Consider the following 20625-nt stretch of genomic DNA (forward strand, 5'->3'; position numbering starts at 1 on the left):
GGCGAGGAGGATTCGGAGGATCCTGGATCTGGTTGGATTGGGAGAAACGGCGAAGTGTGGTTTTCCACCAACGCGGAGACAACTCCCTTTCTTCAGCCTGCCAACTCCCATGACTCCAGGGCCGACGTGCTATGCCATCGCAAGGGTCCAGAACATGGATTCTGTGTTCAATCTGTTTTTTTACGGAGTAAAAATAGGAGGGGAAGGCGATGATCCCACAGGCAATGTGTGGACTCCCCTCTGGACCTGTAGACGCCGGCCAAAATCAGTAGCCCCATGTAGGCACGGAGATCTGTGGAGTCCACCCCGGTCCAGTTTCTCATTGTGCGGCGCCCATGGAGGTTGGTCATGCTGACAATGAGGTCAATCATCTGCTCCGTAAAAAACAGAATCCGTTGAACACAGAATCCATGTTCTGGACCCTTGCGATTCTGTGTTCAACGGATTCTGTTTTTTACGGAGCAGATGATTGACCTCATTGTCAGCATGACCAACCTCCATGGGCGCCGCACAATGAGAAAACTGGACCGGGGTGGACTCCACAGATCTCCATGCCTACATGGGGCTACTGATTTTGGCCGGCGTCTACAGGTCCAGAGGGGAGTCCACACGTTGCCTGTGGGATCATCGCCTTCCCCTCCTATTTTTACTCCGTAAAAAAACAGATTGAACACAGAATCCATGTTCTGGACCCTTGCGATGGCATAGCACGTCGGCCCTGGAGTCATGGGAGTTGGCAGGCTGAAGAAAGGGAGTTGTCTCCGCGTTGGTGGAAAACCACACTTCGCCGTTTCTCCCAATCCACCCAGATCGAGGATCCTCCGAATCCTCCTCGCCTTCACTGGAAGCTAGAGAGGATGATGAGGGTGCCACATCCAAATCAGGATCTGATTCTCCTGAGTCTGTGGTGTCAGAGGGAGAAGACGATACATCCTGCAGCTCGCTGGAGGGGTCAGGCGGCATAATCATCTCTAAAACTTCACTACAAGTCAAGCCCTTTCTCATGTTGCTTGCTGCTCTTCTCACCATCAAATGACCAGCAGGCTTGCATGCAAGTGTTTAAATCCACTTGCTTTGTTTAGTCTGCATTTCTCACCATCAAAAGGCAGCAGAAGCATAAATACACTTACTTTGTTTTTGTTTACTCCATGTAGTTCTGAGAGCTGAGGTGCATATTTAGATTTTCTCAGACGCATCAAGGTGAGTTCTCATACTCTCTCTCTCTCTCTCTCTCACACACACATACACACACACACACTCACACATGCATCAAGGTGAGTTCTCATACTCTCTCTCTCTCTCTCTCTCTCTCTCTCTCTCTCTCTCTCTCACACACACACACACACACACAAATATGCTATTATACTCCATATAACTCCATGTAAAAGCCAGAAACTAAGCTTTTTTTTGCACAGGCCTATCTAAAGGGTTAATGGTGCCACCTGGTTATCAACAGTAAAAATTACTAATTGTACCTCTTCCCAACAGGGAAAACCACCAACAATCAAAAATGCATGATTATATGGTGTCATGGCTTTGCAATCAAAAAATGTGGTTATAATGGAAGTCAATGGGGCAAAAACAGCCACGAACAGTAATAAGGGAGAAAAAGTTAAAATCTGATGCTGCATAAAAACTAACAATGCATCAAAACCAATGTTGTTTCTAATCTTTGACATGTCCAAGACTGTGATAAAAAAAAGGTAAAAAAAAATCCAGTCCACATTCACATTTTATATTGAAAATAAGTCATTTTGTGTTGTTTTTTTCCCCAAATCAGTGACATCATTTATGAATGTGGCAATTAAAGAGTTAAAATCCTGAATTTAAAAAAAAAACATTTAGTCGTTTTGATCAGGACTGAGGTTGATTAATAGATTTATGCAAAAAAAATTGAAAAAAATATTTATCTGATACATTTTTACAGCAGTTTAAAGTAGTGGCTGTTTTCAGCCAAGAACATAACGAAAGGGTAGTGAATTTGAACAATGCACAAGGGTTAAAAATTACTTAAGTATTATAAGTAAAAAGTAAATGTCAATGCATTGTTTTATTATTGTTGCTTTGTTGTATGTAATACTTACAGTACCTTATGCCTCTGAATCTATGCCTGCCTGCCCTCATATCAATATCACCTTTATTTCTAGAACACAGTTCCAGTAGTGGGATTGAATGTGAGATTGAATAAGTGCACTCAATAACGTCCACAATGTTTTCGGACACCCAAATGGCTGCTTGGCCAAACCCAACGTTGAAAATGAAAATCAAGTTGATGTCAGAATCCAACGACAGATTGACGTTAATCTCCATCGTTGGACAGATGGGTTGACGTCAGAAACCAACATCAGTCGAGTTCTGACGTCAACCCGACTTTCATTTCCAACCAAAATGCAACCCTTGCAACCAAAATCATCCCCTTACTTTCTACTCAAGGACCTTGACAGAAAATGTCATGGAGTAAAAAGTATGATATTTGTCTTTCAAATGTAGTGAAGTAAAAAGTTTCCATAAAAAAATAATACTCAAGTAAAGTACAGATACTCAAAAATTATTTGTAAAAACTTGTATTAAAGTACAGTACTCAAGTAAATGTACTTTGTTACTGTCCACCTCTGCTCAAGACCTAATATCAACAATGTCAGGTGACTGACCTTAGGGGTTGGCTACATAACATCCAGGTGAGCCAACCACTTCTTCTTGCCTGGAACGCCCCAGTTCGTCCCGAGTGATATGGGATGGTGACAGTCATCGTTCGGTCTCATAGATCCATAGTTATGGACATAACTTACAATCTATTTCAACCTCACTCACTCACCACGGTCTTCCCTTGGATGACTTATACCACCAGGGTCCCTCCCATGTCTATTTAGCCAGAGATAAAACAGCAGACCCCAAAGAATTCGGATTTGCCACATTAATCCTATAAAATCTCGTGAGCGTGCATGGGCTGCTCCAAGAGGCTGCAGCACAGATGTCTGAGAGTGCTACCCCCTTGAGTGCCGCCTAGAAAGTAGCCTTGCTCCTGGTAGTGAGCAACCAGATCACCAGGGATAGGTAGATTTTGGTTGTAGGGGTGTAAATCGGACAGTTCATCACGATACGATACGATATCGATTCTCTCAGCCAGCGATACGATATTTGCCGATACCTCAAAAAATTCTGCGAAACGATTACGATTCGATTCGATTCAGGGCTATATCGATCGATTAATCGATATTTAGATATTGTGTTCACACAACCAGTTACGTTTTTATTAACTCACAAATGCAACCAAAATATATAACATGATCATTTAATTAAACTCTTTGAAAATTGCACACTCTCTCCCAATTGGGACATTTACAACAGAAGAGGTCATTTGCAAGTACTCCGTTCTTGTTCATTTTCATAAATCATGTTTTTTTATTATTATTGTGCATTCCAAGTAATATCAATCAAACTGCAGCTGGGTTGTTTTGATTGATGATAATAATAATAACTTAAATAAAATACAGGTAAATTACAAAATAAAAGTTAATTGAAAGTATGCTTTAATATGTAATTTTTTTTATTTAATTTTTTTTGCAGAGCACATACATTCACATTTCATCTTTCTGAGTCAAACAAAACCAAGTAATTGCTATGATATACAATATAACACTCGGTTAATCTTTGTAACGTTAATCTCCTCAGCTGACATAGACGCCTGACAAACTTTGTTGTTGTGATAACGTACACGCAATACAGTGCGCTTTTCCCTCACCACTAAACGAGCTGCTTTAGTAAGGTTCCGTGAAAATGTTTCAGCTTTTATTTTCCTTTTACGCCCCTTAGTTCATTGAAATTATCCATCCTCGATCAATTTTAGTCAGCTTTGACGAAACTCCTCTTAGCCAGCGCGTCTTTTCAAAGTGACATCTGACCTGAATACTGCGCGCTGAGTAGTGGCTAAAACTGACTTATCGTGTTGTGTTCACAAACAAGGGTGCGACTGCTTGTCTGTTTCTGCTGTAAAACATGAACTCACGATGCCTTGACAGCGGACAATGCTGCCTTTTGTGAAAAAACTTGTTTAGGGCTCAGTCAGTCTTGTCAGGCGTCTATTTCAGATGAGGAGATTAACGTTATAAAGACACATCGGCAGACAGTATGGTTGGTGAGTAAATGAAAATGTGCGCTTTGGCGGAAGGATGTTACGTGAGAATGTGGAGAGTGTCAAAATAAAGGTAGGCCTAATAATAAAGGTGTATATCGATATTTTACGTGTGGAATCGATGCATCGTATCGTTAGACGTTATATCGATGCATCGATCCATATCGATGTATCGTTACACCCCTATTTGGTTGACATAAGCTTGTGAAATTGTATCCACTATCCAATGAGACAATCATTGCTTAGACACAGGTTTGCCTTCAAACTTCTTGCCAAAGCATACGAAATGTTGCGTGTGTGTCTGCCACAATTGATGAGTACGCTCATTGTATGTGTGCAATGCTCTAATAGGACATAGAGGAACAATTATCCAACCCTGCACCTGAACAAAAGCAATCTGGATGGAAAGCATCAAGCTCAATTACCTGATTTATTGTACTAGGCTTAAGGACCCTGGGTAGAAATGATGGGTTTGGACCCGTAAACGGTGTGCACCCTTAAGAAATTGAGACACCAAAGGGTGTTTACCAATATTTGCACCATCCACTAACGCATGAAAGTGGGAGATGGCTGCAATGTAGACCTTTATGGTATTAACTGATTTCCCCGAATCCATCCATGATTGAAGAAAACAAAGAACGAAACTGGTGTCACTCTTGGCCGGATCTGGTTGTCGATCGTGACACCATGTTTAGAATATTCGCCACTTGCTAGAGTAGTTACTTCACGTAGACGGTGCCTTAGAACTATTTATTGTCCTCAATACAGCATCATCTAAGTCTTTAGAGAGGGACTGAGCAAAGCCCATACCCACAGTTGTAGTATCTCTGGTCTTGGGTGCCAGATTTGGCCCTCCGCTTGGGAGAGGACATCAGCTCTCTTCGGAAACTGCTAAGGGTAACCTTGGACCAACGATGCGTCGAGATATTTAATGAGGAGAAAACCACCGCAATCTTCAGGGACGTGAAGCACCTGCACGAAAACGTGACGGATTGGAACTAATCTCTCCTGTAATCCAAAATGTGCTCCACTGCGTCGGTCTCAGATGAGACAAGAGGAAGTGGTTGGCTCACCTGGATGTTATGTAGCCAACCCCTAAGGTCAGTCACCTGACATTGTTGATATTAGTCTTGAGCAGAGGTGGACAGTAACAAAGTACATTTACTTGAGTACTGTACTTTAATACACTTTTTGAGTATCTGTACTTTACTTGAGTATTATTTTTTATGGAAACTTATTACTTCACTACATTTGAAAGACAAATATCCTACTTTTTACTCCACGACATTTCTGTCAAGGTCCTTGAGTAGAAAGTAAGGGGATGATTTTGGTTGCAAGGGTTGCATCTTGGTTGAATGTTCAAATGTAGTGAAGTAATAAGTTTCCATAAAAAATAATACGCAAGTAAAGTACAGATACTCAAAAAGTGTATTAAAGTACAGTACTCAAGTAAATGTACTTTGTTACTGTCCACCTCTGCTCAAGACTAATATCAACAATGTCAGGTGACTGACCTTAGGGGTTGGCTACATAACATCCAGGTGAGCCAACCACTTCCTCTTGTCTCATCTGAGACCGACGCAGTGGAGCACATTTTGGATTACAGGAGAGATTAGTTCCAATCCGTCACGTTTTCGTGCAGGTGCTTCACGTCCCTGAAGATTGCGGTGGTTTTCTCCTCATTTAAATATCTCGACGCATCGTTGGTCCAAGGTTACCCTTAGCAGTTTCCAAAGAGAGCTGATGTCCTCTCCCAAGCGGAGGGCCAAATCTGGCACCCAAGACCAGAGATACTACAACTGTGGGTATGGGCTTTGCTCAGTCCCTCTCTAAAGACTTAGATGATGCTGTATTGAGGACAATAAATAGTTCTAAGGCACCGTCTACGTGAAGTAACTACTCTAGCAAGTGGCGAATATTCTAAACATGGTGTCACGATCGACAACCAGATCCGGCCAAGAGTGACACCAGTTTCGTTCTTTGTTTTCCTCAATCATGGATGGATTCGGGGAAATCAGTTAATACCATAAAGGTCTACATTGCAGCCATCTCCCACTTTCATGCGTTAGTGGATGGTGCAAATATTGGTAAACACCCTTTGGTGTCTCAATTTCTTAAGGGTGCACACCGTTTACGGGTCCAAACCCATCATTTCTACCCAGGGTCCTTAAGCCTAGTACAATAAATCAGGTAACTGAGCTTGATGCTTTCCATCCAGATTGCCTTTGTTCAGGTGCAGGGTTGGATAATTGTTCCTCTATGTCCTATTAGAGCATTGCACACATACAATGAGCGTACTCATCAATTGTGGCAGACACACACGCAACATTTCGTATGCTTTGGCAAGAAGTTTGCAGGCAAACCTGTGTCTAAGCAATGATTGTCTCATTGGATAGTGGATACAATTTCACAAGCTTATGTCAACCAAATAGGGGTGTAACGATACATCGATATGGATCGATGCATCGATATAACGTCTAACGATACGATGCATCGATTCCACACGTAAAATATCGATATACACCTTTATTATTAGGCCTACCTTTATTTTGACACTCTCCACATTCTCACGTAACATCCTTCCGCCAAAGCGCATATTTTCATTTACTCAACAACCATACTGTCTGCCGGTGTGTCTTTATAACGTTATCTCCTCATCTGAAATAGACGCCTGACAAGACTGACTGAACCCTAAACAAGTTTTTTCACAAAAGGCGGCATTGTCCGCTGTCAAGGCATCGTGAGTTCATGTTTTACAGCAGAAACAGACAAGCAGTCGCACCCTTGTTTGTGAACACAACACGATAAGTCCGTTTTAGCCACTACTCAGCGCGCAGTATTCAGGTCAGATGTCACTTTGAAAAGACGCGCTGGCTAAGAGGAGTTTCGTCAAAGCTGACTAAAATTGATCGAGGATGGATAATTTCAATGAACTAAGGGGCGTAAAAGGAAAATAAAAGCTGAAACATTTTCACGGAACCTTACTAAAGCAGCTCGTTTAGTGGTGAGGGAAAAGCGCACTGTATTGCGTGTACGTTATCACAACAACAAAGTTTGTCAGGCGTCTATGTCAGCTGAGGAGATTAACGTTACAAAGATTAACCGAGTGTTATATTGTATATCATAGCAATTACTTGGTTTTGTTTGACTCAGAAAGATGAAATGTGAATGTATGTGCTCTGCAAAAAAAATTAAATAAAAAAAATTACATATTAAAGCATACTTTCAATTAACTTTTATTTTGTAATTTACCTGTATTTTATTTAAGTTATTATTATTATCATCAATCAAAACAACCCAGCTGCAGTTTGATTGATATTACTTGGAATGCACAATAATAATAAAAAAACATGATTTATGAAAATGAACAAGAACGGAGTACTTGCAAATGACCTCTTCTGTTGTAAATGTCCCAATTGGGAGAGAGTGTGCAATTTTCAAAGAGTTTAATTAAATGATCATGTTATATATTTTGGTTGCATTTGTGAGTTAATAAAAACGTAACTGGTTGTGTGAACACAATATCTAAATATCGATTAATCGATCGATATAGCCCTGAATCGAATCGAATCGTAATCGTTTCGCAGAATTTTTTGAGGTATCGGCAAATATCGTATCGCTGGCTGAGAGAATCGATATCGTATCGTATCGTGATGAACTGTCCGATTTACACCCCTACAACCAAAATCTACCTATCCCTGGTGATCTGGTTGCTCACTACCAGGAGCAAGGCTACTTTCTAGGCGGCACTCAAGGGGGTAGCACTCTCAGACATCTGTGCTGCAGCCTCTTGGAGCAGCCCATGCACGCTCACGAGATTTTATAGGATTAATGTGGCAAATCCGAATTCTTTGGGGTCTGCTGTTTTATCTCTGGCTAAATAGACATGGGAGGGACCCTGGTGGTATAAGTCATCCAAGGGAAGACCGTGGTGAGTGAGTGAGGTTGAAATAGATTGTAAGTTATGTCCATAACTATGGATCTATGAGACCGAACGATGACTGTCACCATCCCATATCACTCGGGACGAACTGGGGCGTTCCAGGCAAGAAGAAGTGGTTGGCTCACCTGGATGTTATGTAGCCAACCCCTAAGGTCAGTCACCTGACATTGTTGATATTAGGTCTTGAGCAGAGGTGGACAGTAACAAAGTACATTTACTTGAGTACTGTACTTTAATACAAGTTTTTACAAATAATTTTTGAGTATCTGTACTTTACTTGAGTATTATTTTTTATGGAAACTTTTTACTTCACTACATTTGAAAGACAAATATCATACTTTTTACTCCATGACATTTCTGTCAAGGTCCTTGAGTAGAAAGTAAGGGGATGATTTTGGTTGCAAGGGTTGCATTTTGGTTGGAAATGAAAGTCGGGTTGACGTCAGAACTCGACTGATGTTGGTTTCTGACGTCAACCCGTCTGTCCAACGTTGGAGATTAACGTCAATCTGCCGTTGGATTCTGACATCAACTTGATTTTCAATTTCAACGTTGGGTTTGGCCAAGCAGCCATTTGGGTGTCCGAAAACATTGTGGACGTTATTGAGTGCACTTATTCAATCTCACATTCAATCCCACTACTGGAACTGTGTTCTAGAAATAAAGGTGATATTGATATGAGGGCAGGCAGGCATAGATTCAGAGGCATAAGGTACTGTAAGTATTACATACAACAAAGCAACAATAATAAAACAATGCATTGACATTTACTTTTTACTTATAATACTTAAGTAATTTTTAAGACAAGAACTTCTGTACTTTTACTTCAGTAAAAATTGGTCTTTACAACTTTTACTTGTAACAGAGTAATATTTGACCAGTAGTATCTGTACTTTCACTCAAGTAAGGAAGTTGCATACTTTGTCCACGAAGAATGGCGTCATTCAAGGGAAGACCGTGGTGACGGTCTGAGTGAGGTCGAAAAAGATCTGCAGTGAACCAAAGACAGTCTCAAAAACGCGGTTTGAAATCGCTGGTGTTTCTGACTACCTTAAAGACACATCTTACGATGTCGGAAAGATCCGGGAGGCCCTCCCGGAGAGATACCGTAAATACCCAGCCCGATCTCATCCCAAGTCGTCATATACTGACGCTTTTGACATTTCGTCTACATCGAACGCACATGGTACCCTTTAGCGTCAATATGAGACGCAGATAGATATGGGCCAGAAGGCGCCTCCTAGCGGTCTAACCCTACCCCAGACCTAAACCTACCCATAACCGAACAAAGCTCTGTGCGTCTCATATTGACGCTAAAGGGTGCCATGTGCGTTCGATGTAGACGAAATGTCAAAAGCGTCAGTATATGACGACTTGGGATGAGAATGCGTTGAAATACCTGACCTTCCTACACAGCTTCTCTGGCTGCGATACCGTATCAGCAATTTCTGGGTTTAGCAAACCAACTTTGCTCACCAAGCTCTGCAAGACTGACAAAGCAGAGGGGGCCATGGATGTGTTCAATGACATCAGAGCCAAGAAAAGTGACATCATCAAAGCTGGCTGCGAACTGTTCAAGCTCACATTCCACGGAAATCCACCTGAAGATTTGGAAGACTTAAGATTTGATATCATCAGCAAGCTGGCCGCAGCCGGGAGCATCAAGCCTGAGAAACTCCCTCCGACTACAGGAGCTGCAGCACAGCACTCTCTGCGGGCATATCTCCAGACCAGAGATCGGCTACTGCTACAAAGTCCATCACTGGATGTCCTTGAGTATGGATGGAAACAAGGAGAACAAGGTTATGTACCAGTCCCTACAACAGATCCCATTGCACTGCACTACCTTCTGAAGTTTGTCAGCTGCAACTGTGCAGGGACTGTGACACTCTCAGGTGCTGCTGTAAAAAACAAGGTGTCAAGCGTATTTATGTTTGTGGGACCTGTCATGGTAACTCTTTCCAGAACATCAACCAGCCAGATGATAACAGGAGTGAGGGAGATGTAGGGGAGTTGGATGAGGTTTGTTAAATTTTAAACTGATTTAGTAAGTTTTGTTTTGTAATTGTTCAATAAAACCATTTTTATGTGGTTTTTGTATGGACTTGGAGTCATTTTTACTCCAAACTAATGGCTGGGATAGATTCAGCACCCCTTAAAACCCCTACTTAGACATCTCAAAAGGTAATATTGGTAAAAAATAAATTTAAAAAATCATTATTTTTACCCAGGCCGTCTGGCCACCCCAACTTTGATTGCCTCTCCAGGCGTTTCCCCGAGGATTTGGCCGTGGATAAATTGGGAGGTGTTACTAGACACCTATAGGAACACATGGTAAGAATTTTTTTTGCAGATTGGCAAAAAAAAGCCTAACTTTCCCTAACTACTGGTAGATGTACTTTGGGGAGCTCAGTCCGCTTTGAGCGGCTGGAAAGACCTTCATGATTTAATTCTGGTGCGCTGGGAGAAGCATTTGGACTGGAGCCCATGGAACTGCATCCTCCTCACGAAGGACGAGGCCGCTGCACATCTGAAACTTGAGAACATCGAGAAGGTACTGCGGCTACAACTGCTTTTGAATGTCTTTCACACTTAGAATGATTAAACATCAAACCGCAACTCAGTAAACAATATAATAGCAGATATTTAAAGGGTTAGTTCACTCAAAAATTAAAAATCTGTCCTTATTAACTCACCCTCATGTCGTTCCAAACCCGTAAGCCTTTCGTTCATCTTCAGAACACAAATGAAGTTATTTTTTATGAAATTTGAGAGCTTTCTGTCTCTCCATAGACAGATACACAACTACCACTTTGACGCTTCAAAAAGTCATAAAGAGATAGTAAAACTAATCCATATGAATTGAGCGGTTTAGTCCACATTTTCTGAAGAGACACAATCGCTTTATATGATGAACAGATTGAATTTAGGTTTTTAGATTTAGATTTGAATTTGATTGTGTCTTGACGTGCGAGATCCAATGAGGTTCAGTCTCGTGTTACGCAGCACGTTTGAGCTTCATCAAGAACCAATGAGGTTCAGTCTCGTGTTACGCAGCACGTTTGAGCTTCATCAAGAACCAATGAGGTTCATTCTCGTGTTACGCAGCACTTTTGAGCTTTTGTAAGAACCTAGGAGGTTCATTCTCGTGTTACGCAGCACTTTTGAGCTTTTGTAAGAACCTAGGAGGTTCATTCTCGTGTTACGCAACACTTTTGAGCTTTTGTAAGAACCAATGAGGTTCATTCTCGTGTTACGCAGCACTTTTGAGCTTCATCAAGAACCAATGAGGTTCATTCTCGTGTTACGCAGCACTTTTGAGCTTTTGTAAGAACCTATGAGGTTCAGTCTCGTGTTACGCAGCACGTTTGAGCTTCATCAAGAACCAATGAGGTTCATTCTCGTGTTACGCAGCACGTTTGAGCTTCATCAAGAACCAATGAGGTTCAGTCTCGTGTTACGCAGCACGTTTGAGCTTCATCAAGAACCAATGAGGTTCATTCTCGTGTTACGCAGCACTTTTGAGCTTCAGCAAGAACCAATGAGGTTCATTCTCGTGTTACGCAGCACGTTTGAGCTTCATCAAGAACCAATGAGGTTCATTCTCGTGTTACGCAGCACGTTTGAGCTTCATCAAGAACCAATGAGGTTCATTCTCGTGTTACGCAGCACTTTTGAGCTTCATCAAGAACCAATGAGGTTCAGTCTCGTGTTACGCAGCACGTTTGAGCTTCATCAAGAACCAATGAGGTTCATTCTCGTGTTACGCAGCACTTTTGAGCTTTTGTAAGAACCTATGAGGTTCAGTCTCGTGTTACGCAGCACGTTTGAGCTTCATCAAGAACCAATGAGGTTCATTCTCGTGTTACGCAGCACTTTTGAGCTTCAGCAAGAACCAATGAGGTTCATTCTCGTGTTACGCAGCACGTTTGAGCTTCATCAAGAACCAATGAGGTTCATTCTCGTGTTACGCAGCACTTTTGAGCTTCAGCAAGAACCAATGAGGTTCAGTCTCGTGTTACGCAGCACGTTTGAGCTTCATCAAGAACCAATGAGGTTCATTCTCGTGTTACGCAGCACGTTTGAGCTTCATCAAGAACCAATGAGGTTCAGTCTCGTGTTACGCAGCACGTTTGAGCTTCATCAAGAACCAATGAAGTTCATTCTCGTGTTACGCAGCACGTTTGAGCTTCAGCAAGAACCAATGAGGTTCAGTCTCGTGTTACGCAGCACTTTTGAGCTTCAGCAAGAACCAATGAGGTTCATTCTCGTGTTACGCAGCACGTTTGAGCTTCAGCAAGAACCAATGAGGTTCAGTCTCGTGTTACGCAGCACTTTTGAGCTTCAGCAAGAACCAATGAGGTTCATTCTCGTGTTACGCAGCACTTTTGAGCTTTTGTAAGAACCTATGAGGTTTGCTCTGGCGTGTCAAGCAGGTTCAGTTGAGCTTTTGTATGTGTTCGCTGATCAATGCTTCTATGTGAATAAAAGACTAAATTAAATCTGTTCATCATACAAAGCGATCAAGTGTCTTGGACTAAACCGCTCAATTCATATAGATTAGTTTTATGAACTTTTTGAAATGGTAGTTGCGTATCAACAGAGGGACAGAAAGCTCTCATCAAAAATATCCTAATTTGTTTGGAACGATATGATGGTGAGTAATTAATTAATGAATTTTCATTTTTGGGTGAACTATCCCTTCAAGAACTATTAGACTAATCGAAGTATTGAAACTAAGTGGAGTAAAACATTTTTAGAGGTGACCAGAGTGAAAACCTGTGCAGAATATTGTAATATATAAAAAAACGTTAAACTTTATCTGCCAAAACTCTATAATCGTGACTATTCACTGCACACCAGTCAAAGCTCCATTTTAGAGATGGTGTTTACATGTAATGCATATACAGAACACATTTATCTCTGCCACCACTTGAACGCAAACCTACTTGTCCCACCATACAAATGCCCGCTGTTTTCACTTGCAGGCATACGATGTGGTATTTATCCGTAATGTCAAGCAGAAACACACACGGGCCAGGAAGTACTTCTCTCAGATACCTGCGATGGCCGAATGCATGATGTCAAGATTCAGCCTGGTGCCCTCGGCAAACTGCTGGTCTCCAAGCCCTTCAGCAAGGCCACCAAGTAGAATCGCTAAGAGGCTACCCACAATTGTTGAAGATTTTATTATTTAGAAAATAAGTAATTTAGCTACATTTGTACACTATTATTTCCTCTGTGTGTGACCTTGGTCTGACTTTTGGGGGCTTAAATTTATTTAGATGATGTTCTTGTTTTCAGTGAGACCTGGGAACAACACTTAAATCGTTTGCGAGCTCTTTTGACTCGGTTGGCTGAGGCACGTCTTACAGTTAACTTGGCAAAGTGTGAGTTTGCCAAGGCTACTGTAAGTTATTTAGGGAAAGAGGTTGGCCAAGGTAAAGTGCGTCCAGTTCAGGCCAAAGTTCTTGCCATTCAGCAGTTTCCTTCTCCGTCTACCAAGAAAGAACTCATGCGTTTCTTGGGGATGGTCGGCTATTACCGGGGTAGAGGTGTTTTCTGATCATAATCCTTTAATATTCTTGCATTCTTTACAGTCGCCGAGTCAGCACTTAATGCGGTGGATTCTATTTTTACAGCCCTACAATTTAATTGTCAAACACATTAAAGGATCGGATAACGTAGTGGCAGATGCGTTGTCCCGTGTTCCTGATCTGGTCAATTAAGTACACTGGTTATACAGTTGTTTCTGTTTCTCTGTGCTCTCTTGTCACCTTAATTTGCTTTCAGGATCCAGATTGCTGGTGGCAAGGTGGGGCAGTGTGGGAGAATGGATGGAATTGTGGAAATCATGGTTGTACTGTGATCAGAGGTGGTATAACAATGAGTGCTGAAATATGATTTCTAAGTTTATGGTGCTGGGATTTTTTTTCGTTTTTTTATTTTTGATCCGATTTATAACGGATCTCTGTTAAAGGGGGGTGTGTGACGGTTTCAGTGATTAACCTGTTATCTCTGAGTTGCAGATGATTGGCTGAAGTGTATGGTTGTACACCTGAACGTAATCATGACGCTCTATTAAAGACTGGGACAGAGATGAGAGCGGGCGGGCTGAGCTTGGGCTGATCTTGTGCAGGTTTCGGTCGTGCTGTATTGGAACTCTTGTCGGCTCAAAGAACTCAAGAGATGTGAGGGATATGGGAGATCACCGCCGCCGTTTGCTCCATCTCCCTTGGGATGGTTGGACTGTTACTTTTCATGAGTGATATACATTTGCACACAACTACTGACACACTGATTGTCATTTATACTGATTCTTAATGTTGTTCTGTCTTACATGAGTTAATAAATTCATTGATTAATTAGCTATGGTGTGTGGTGACTCCCTTATTTTTGTTGCGACTCAGAAGAGATCGTAACACTCTCCTCTGTACTTCCCAACTAGGGTACTTCTGTTTGTTATTATTTGGGTAATTCCCCCCTGCTGAAGTTATTTTTGCTTCCTTTTGTTACTTTGTTATTTATAATTTATACTAAATAAAACTTGTAAAACTTTGAACTTAACGTGTCTGTCGCGTGGGGTAGGGCACACTCACTCACCCAAAACATTATTTATTTATTTTTTTACTATCTAGGACGTAACTATTTTTTTTACAAAATACAATTAAGTTGGTAAGTGAAAACATTTGTACTTTTGTCAGTTGAATAAAGGTTCCAGAGAATTAACAAATCCCAGATTCTTGGTTTTATTGTAGTTTACAAAATGTCCAAACTTTCCTAGAAATAGGGGTTGTACAATTAATTATACAATGACATTTGTTTCTTTGTTCGTATTTTAATAACAAAAGTAAAACAGCAAAAATATTTATAGCAGGTTGTAATTATGAAGATTCTGGTCATATTTCCCACTCCAAAATGTCACTTAATATTAACCCTACTTTATGAAGTCATAAACTCTTTTTACTATACATTATATACAAACTACATTTGTTACTACTTGTATATTAAAACTGTAGTATATGGTAAATGGTTTCTGCACCCAAACATCATATTTTGCAATATACTGAATCTCTCTCTTTAATTAGTATTAGTAATTATTCATATTTTCATTAGAAGTCTTTAATATTTCTTTAATAGAGTACGTATATTTGTACATTTTCATTCACCTTTGTGATTTCAGACGCAGTAGCGTATGTGAACAGGACTTTTATTTTGTTCAGAAGGTGTGACGTCATAAGGCTGCGCCGCGCTCCTGCATCTGTTGTGATGAAAGGTTTGTGGTGTTGTGAGTTTAAAGTGTTTAAGCCAATGCAAACTGTCCAATCAATTGAATCTGTTTGCAAGTTTGTAATGTCAGTTGATTATTTTTGACCGTAACATTGTAATGCTTTATTTTACCATAACGTACGTTGTTTTATGAGTAAAGCGCATTCTCACATTAGTAACGTTAATAGAAAAGATGCGCCTCATTTCGTTGTAAACACGAATGCAGTCACTGGTAAGTAATGATGAGAGAAACTGAGCTTTTTTTTAGTCAATTGAACAGAATCCTTTGCAAAACTATTCAGTGGTTTGAGTAATAGCATTGCTGACCTATGGAAGTAAAACACTGCTTTTCCTGCAGTTCCTGGATGTCAATGTTGAATTTGAACCACTGAATTTGTGGAAGCGAAATAAAATGGACTGAAAATTGCCTGTTGAATATTATAGGTTGTATTTTTAAACAGTTTGAATATTTTGGAAGTGAAATCTGAAAGGGGAATATGGATTATTGAATTTTTAATAATGAAAATGTGTTGAAATGTTTTTAATTGAAATATTCACAGCTTAAATATTCAACCATGTTGAATTTCAGCCCATAAAAATGCAAGCCCTGAAAATACAATGCATTAAAATGCAAGCATGGTTAATGCAATGCCTATTTTTTTCCAAGTAGTGCAATTCAACAGGCTTTTTAATTAAAAAAACATTTGACATTATTTTACTTCCTTACTGACGACACCAGTGAGTTAAAACAGTGTAAATGCAACGAGAACAACAAACACTAACATGTGTAGTGACAACTTTTACAAAATAACTGAAAATGTTTTCATTAAAGTGTAACATGTAACGTGTGCTCTTTTTTAATTTGTTCAGTTTAAGTGTTTTAGTCTAATCAGATCATTTAAGTCCATTAACTCTCTCTCTATGACTGACTCTCTGACCAGTGAACTGAACTACTGAACTAGATCTGATTGAGACTGATTTTCTTTTTATTTCTGTTAATTATTCTCATCTTAAACAGGACAAACACAGAAAACCTCCTGGTGAAGCGACTGAGATCCACGTGACACTATTATAAAGATGGCGTTTATTAAAGAGGAGAGTGAAGACATAAAGATTGTGTTTATTAAAGAGGAGAATGAAGACATGAAGTTTGAAGAAACACTCAGTGTGAAGCAAGATGATACTGAGGAACACACAGGTTGGTTTCATTCTCACAGCTGAACTTATTGAATTGTCATTTAATCCTTATTACAATGTTGATTTCTTAAAATCAAACTGTTAATGTTTTGTGAGCAACACGAACATTTTTAATGAAAGAAACAAATTGAGGATTTAACAAAATATCTCATGTGTCTTTCACATCTTCTATCGACCAGAAGTGTTTTTTAAAAACTCTACATCTCTGATAATCACGCCAATTAAGTTCTCACTATATGACTGTAGGCCACATGTGGAATTTAACATTTTATTATAATATTTTATTTCAGTTAAGCTAGTCATTAGTAGTCTATAGTGGGCCTAAGTAACATTTTATAAGGATAATCAGTGGTGTTTCATTGAGGAATGAATCAGTGTTTATAAACTAATAATTCCGTTCATGTCCACGGTTTCATTTGTTAGCGAGTTAAGGATTTTAAAGGGCCCTTATTATGGTTTTTCAAATATTCCCTTTCATGCAGTGTGTAAAAGAGCTGTTTGTGAATGTAAACATTCTGCAAAGTTGAAAGTACACGATAAATGAAGTTATTGTCTCCCAAAAGAGAGACTCGAGTTGTTTTTACGAGTCAGTTTTGTTTAGAATGATACTATTTTACGGTTCTACGTCACTAGAAAAGACATTTCCATAATACCCGTCTATGTTGTACGTTGTCCGTCTGCGAACAACTCAACCCGCCCTCAACACGTTATTTTACTGACAACTGCTTCTCAAATCTTATTACCAGCTTGCTCCTCATTACCAGCTTGCTCCTCATTACCAGCTTGCTCCTCATTACCAGCTTGCTCCTCAGAATCGCAACCTTTAAAGGAACACTCAACAGCAGTGCAAAATATGAAAAGACAATGCAGAAAAGCAGAGCGCATGTGGCGGAAGACAACACTTGTAGTCCATTATAACATCTACAAAGACAGCCTTCATGCTTTCAATATGGAACTCATTAAAGCTAGACAGACTTTCTTCTCAAATATTATAAACAGCAATTTAAACAACACACGCACTCTTTTTGCTACTGTAGAGAGACTGACAAACCCCCCAAGCCAGATTCCCAGAGAAATGCTCTCAAACAGCAAGTGCAGTGAGTTTGCTTCTTTCTTCTCTGAGAAAATCAATAATATCAGAAAGGTGATCAGCACATCCTTGAGTTGCGCTGGGGTCAGACAGATCAGACCACCTGAAAAAGTAGTTACTATGTCTGACTTCAAAGAAATTGATGGCAAAATTTTGGAAGAAACCGTACAACACCTTAAAACATCAACATGCGCCCTTGACACACTTCCCACATCTTTTTTCAAAAGTGTGTTAAACAGTTGAGAAGCAGATCTTCTAGAAGTGGTAAATGCCTCACTTCTCTCTGGGAGTTTTCAAGCCCCTCTGGGAGTTGTCAAGCCCCTCCTGAAAAAGAGCAATCTGGATAAGACCATTTTAAGCAACTATAGACTGATCTCGAATCTTCCTTTCATAGGCAAGATCATTGAAAAAGTTGTCTTCAATCAGCTGAACAAATTCTTATGCTCGAATGGATATTTTGACAATTTTCAATCTGGTTTCCGACCGCATCACAGCACAGAGACAGCGCTCATAAAGATAATAAACGATATTCGCTTAAATACTGATTCAGGCAAATTATCAGTGCTGGTACGACTCGACCTCAGTGCTGCATTTGACACTGCGAGTTTTGTCTCTGCAGCCAAGTAGCAGTGCTTCGCCTGTGCTTCACCCCAATATAGTGCCACGTCTGCTTAGGAAATCGCCTAGTCTTAATCTGCATTGCTATTTGTACTCGTTGTGAATACGCAGGCCACAAGAAGTAATTCGTTTTTTTGTTTGTTTTTTTATTACTTTTACTCACGACATGCTATCCGGCAACAAAGGATTCCATTCATTATGCTAAGCTAAGCTAGCGGCAGCGCTGCCAGACTAAGACAGTGCATGTACTGAGACAAAAATGTGTTTGCCCACCTATCTAAATGAAGAGGAGATGGTGAATAACCCCTATTTCAAAAAAAGGTGGCGTGTTCCTTTAAGTATGATTTAATTATTGATATATTTTCTACCCGCAGTTCAAAATACAAATTTTTGTATTTTATATTGTTTCGGTCTCCGGCTAACTCACGTTATTGTTGTCTAACTGAAATACTTCTGCTAAGCAGCTGTAGGCCACTAATGTCTATTAATGCAGATTGTCTGTTGTTCTCACTACTTTGAGTAAAGATAAAGGATGGAGCAAGATTTGATTTGCAAACTTTAATGTTATAAACACGGCTAACATGTATGCGCTGTTATTGATAGTTATAGTTCCCACATGTGCACCGTAATAAATTAGAAATACACACCCATATCAGTTTGTTGCTGGACATACACTTGTTAATGCTGATAGTGAGGAATTACAGTTGAAACATCTCATATTTTACCTCAAACTGAGCAGTGTATCACTGAGAAACGTCCTGTTGAACTTGTGCTTGCGATGGAGGTTCGGGCTGAATAACTAGTTCTTCCAATGTTTCATCATCGGAGTCGCACTCGGACTGATATGGTAAAATCGATACAGTGTGTACAATTGCTGAGGACTAAGGAAGCCTCGTGAGCTGTGGTACAGTTATAGTAATGGGTGTTAGCTAAAAAAAAACAAATAGGCCTAGTAAGGGCAAGTAGCATGAAAACTATTGGGTGCAAACACAAAATAGCCTAAAAAAACAGCCTTCCTTAATTTTCTTTTTAAAGTGGAGGTCTCTCCCTGCCACCTGCACTTCTTGCTTAGCGGGAGAGGGGAGTTGGGGTGATTACGATCTGTTTGAAGCTCACGAAGGAGCTTTGAGGTGTTTCTGTTTCATTTCTACCATGACACTAACGTGTCACGAGCAATTTGATCGAGACTCATTGGCGTTAGGCCTGTGATTTACATGAAGCAGTCTAATAGGTTAAAAGCTTTCTGAAACTTGGAATGAATAAGTCATTGTGATTTCGTCCAGACGCTACAACGTTAAGTTAGAAATGTCAGTATGATTTAACTTCCACATGTAAAGTGGCTAATTCTGGGCTTCTACCTGCATGTTAAAATAAGAAATGTTTGATGCTGACGAATGATGGCCAAACGTTTGCATGCAGAGTTTGCAGCTTATTTTTTGAGGTCATCCTTTATACTTTCAAAATGATTCTACACTTTTGATTTTCTTTCTGACATAATTATTAGCAGGTGGATCAGCCAGGCCAGCCTTGTTAGCGAACTTTCCATCACTGACTGTGTGACTTCGCCACTTCCTGTGGATTTTTTTTTTTCTCTGTGACTAACCGACCAATGAAAATTTAGTCGACCAAGCCTCTTCTAGTCAACTAGAGATTAGTCAACTATTAGTGTGCAGTTCTACATAAATCACGTTATAGTTCATTGCTTGCATATAAGATTTAGTGTTAATACAAATGACGTATGTGTGTTGAGTAAGTGTTCAGGAATCAAGAGCATGCAACAGTAGTCCTGTTTTTTGCTGTCAGTTACCGCTAGTAATATGTGCCTTGTTTGTACCTTCTTTGCTATTGAAATTTCCTACCAAACTACAAACTTTCCAGTGATGTCTGTGAAAACTGAATGCGCTCAACAAGCTCAATCTACTCCGCATCAGCTCTGCACAGCAGCAATAGACATAAATGTTCATTTTTTTAAATATTCTATTAATGGTATTAATTCTATTATGGTATTTTTTACCATATGCAATTGAATACAATTAGCAACTAGCTAACAACAACTTGCTTTGCACTTTTTTCTGTTTTCACCTCACTCCAGTCTAAACTAAAAGATTGTTTTGGTAATTGTAATTGTAATGTATAATGGAATCGGTTCAAAGGAGTCATTAGTTTGCGAATCGGACGTGTCATTAGCGGACTTGTACGCATTGTGTGACTATCCCGGCAGTTAGGACATCGCACAAGATTTGTGTCAACAGAGAAAACATTTCATCACTGGATAGGATTTTTTGTTTTGTTTATTGAAAGTGTTTTTTATGTCAGCTGAATGGGCGGAACGCTTTTCAGAGAAGATAAGGCAACGTAAAAACGTTTTTTTAGCAC

At 40.0% G+C, this 20625-nt stretch overlaps 2 protein-coding genes across 2 annotated transcripts in view; both read left to right on the plus strand.

The window, feature by feature from the left end:
* The window catches only part of LOC309496080 (uncharacterized protein), a 329920-nt gene that overhangs the window by 303320 nt on the left and 5975 nt on the right, over nt 1-20625 (plus strand). The gene's annotated exons all lie outside the window — the stretch shown is intronic.
* Nucleotides 15333-20625, plus strand: part of LOC309496070 (uncharacterized protein) — a 32486-nt gene continuing 27193 nt past the window's right edge. Inside the window, exon 1 of the mRNA XM_082166024.1 lies at nt 15333-15351. The gene's annotated coding sequence lies outside the window, so the exon portion shown is untranslated. The remainder of the gene's footprint in view (nt 15352-20625) is intronic.

This window comes from Leuciscus leuciscus (assembly GCF_965113295.1).
Source record: "Leuciscus leuciscus genome assembly, chromosome: 4".
NCBI lineage: Eukaryota > Metazoa > Chordata > Actinopteri > Cypriniformes > Leuciscidae > Leuciscus > Leuciscus leuciscus.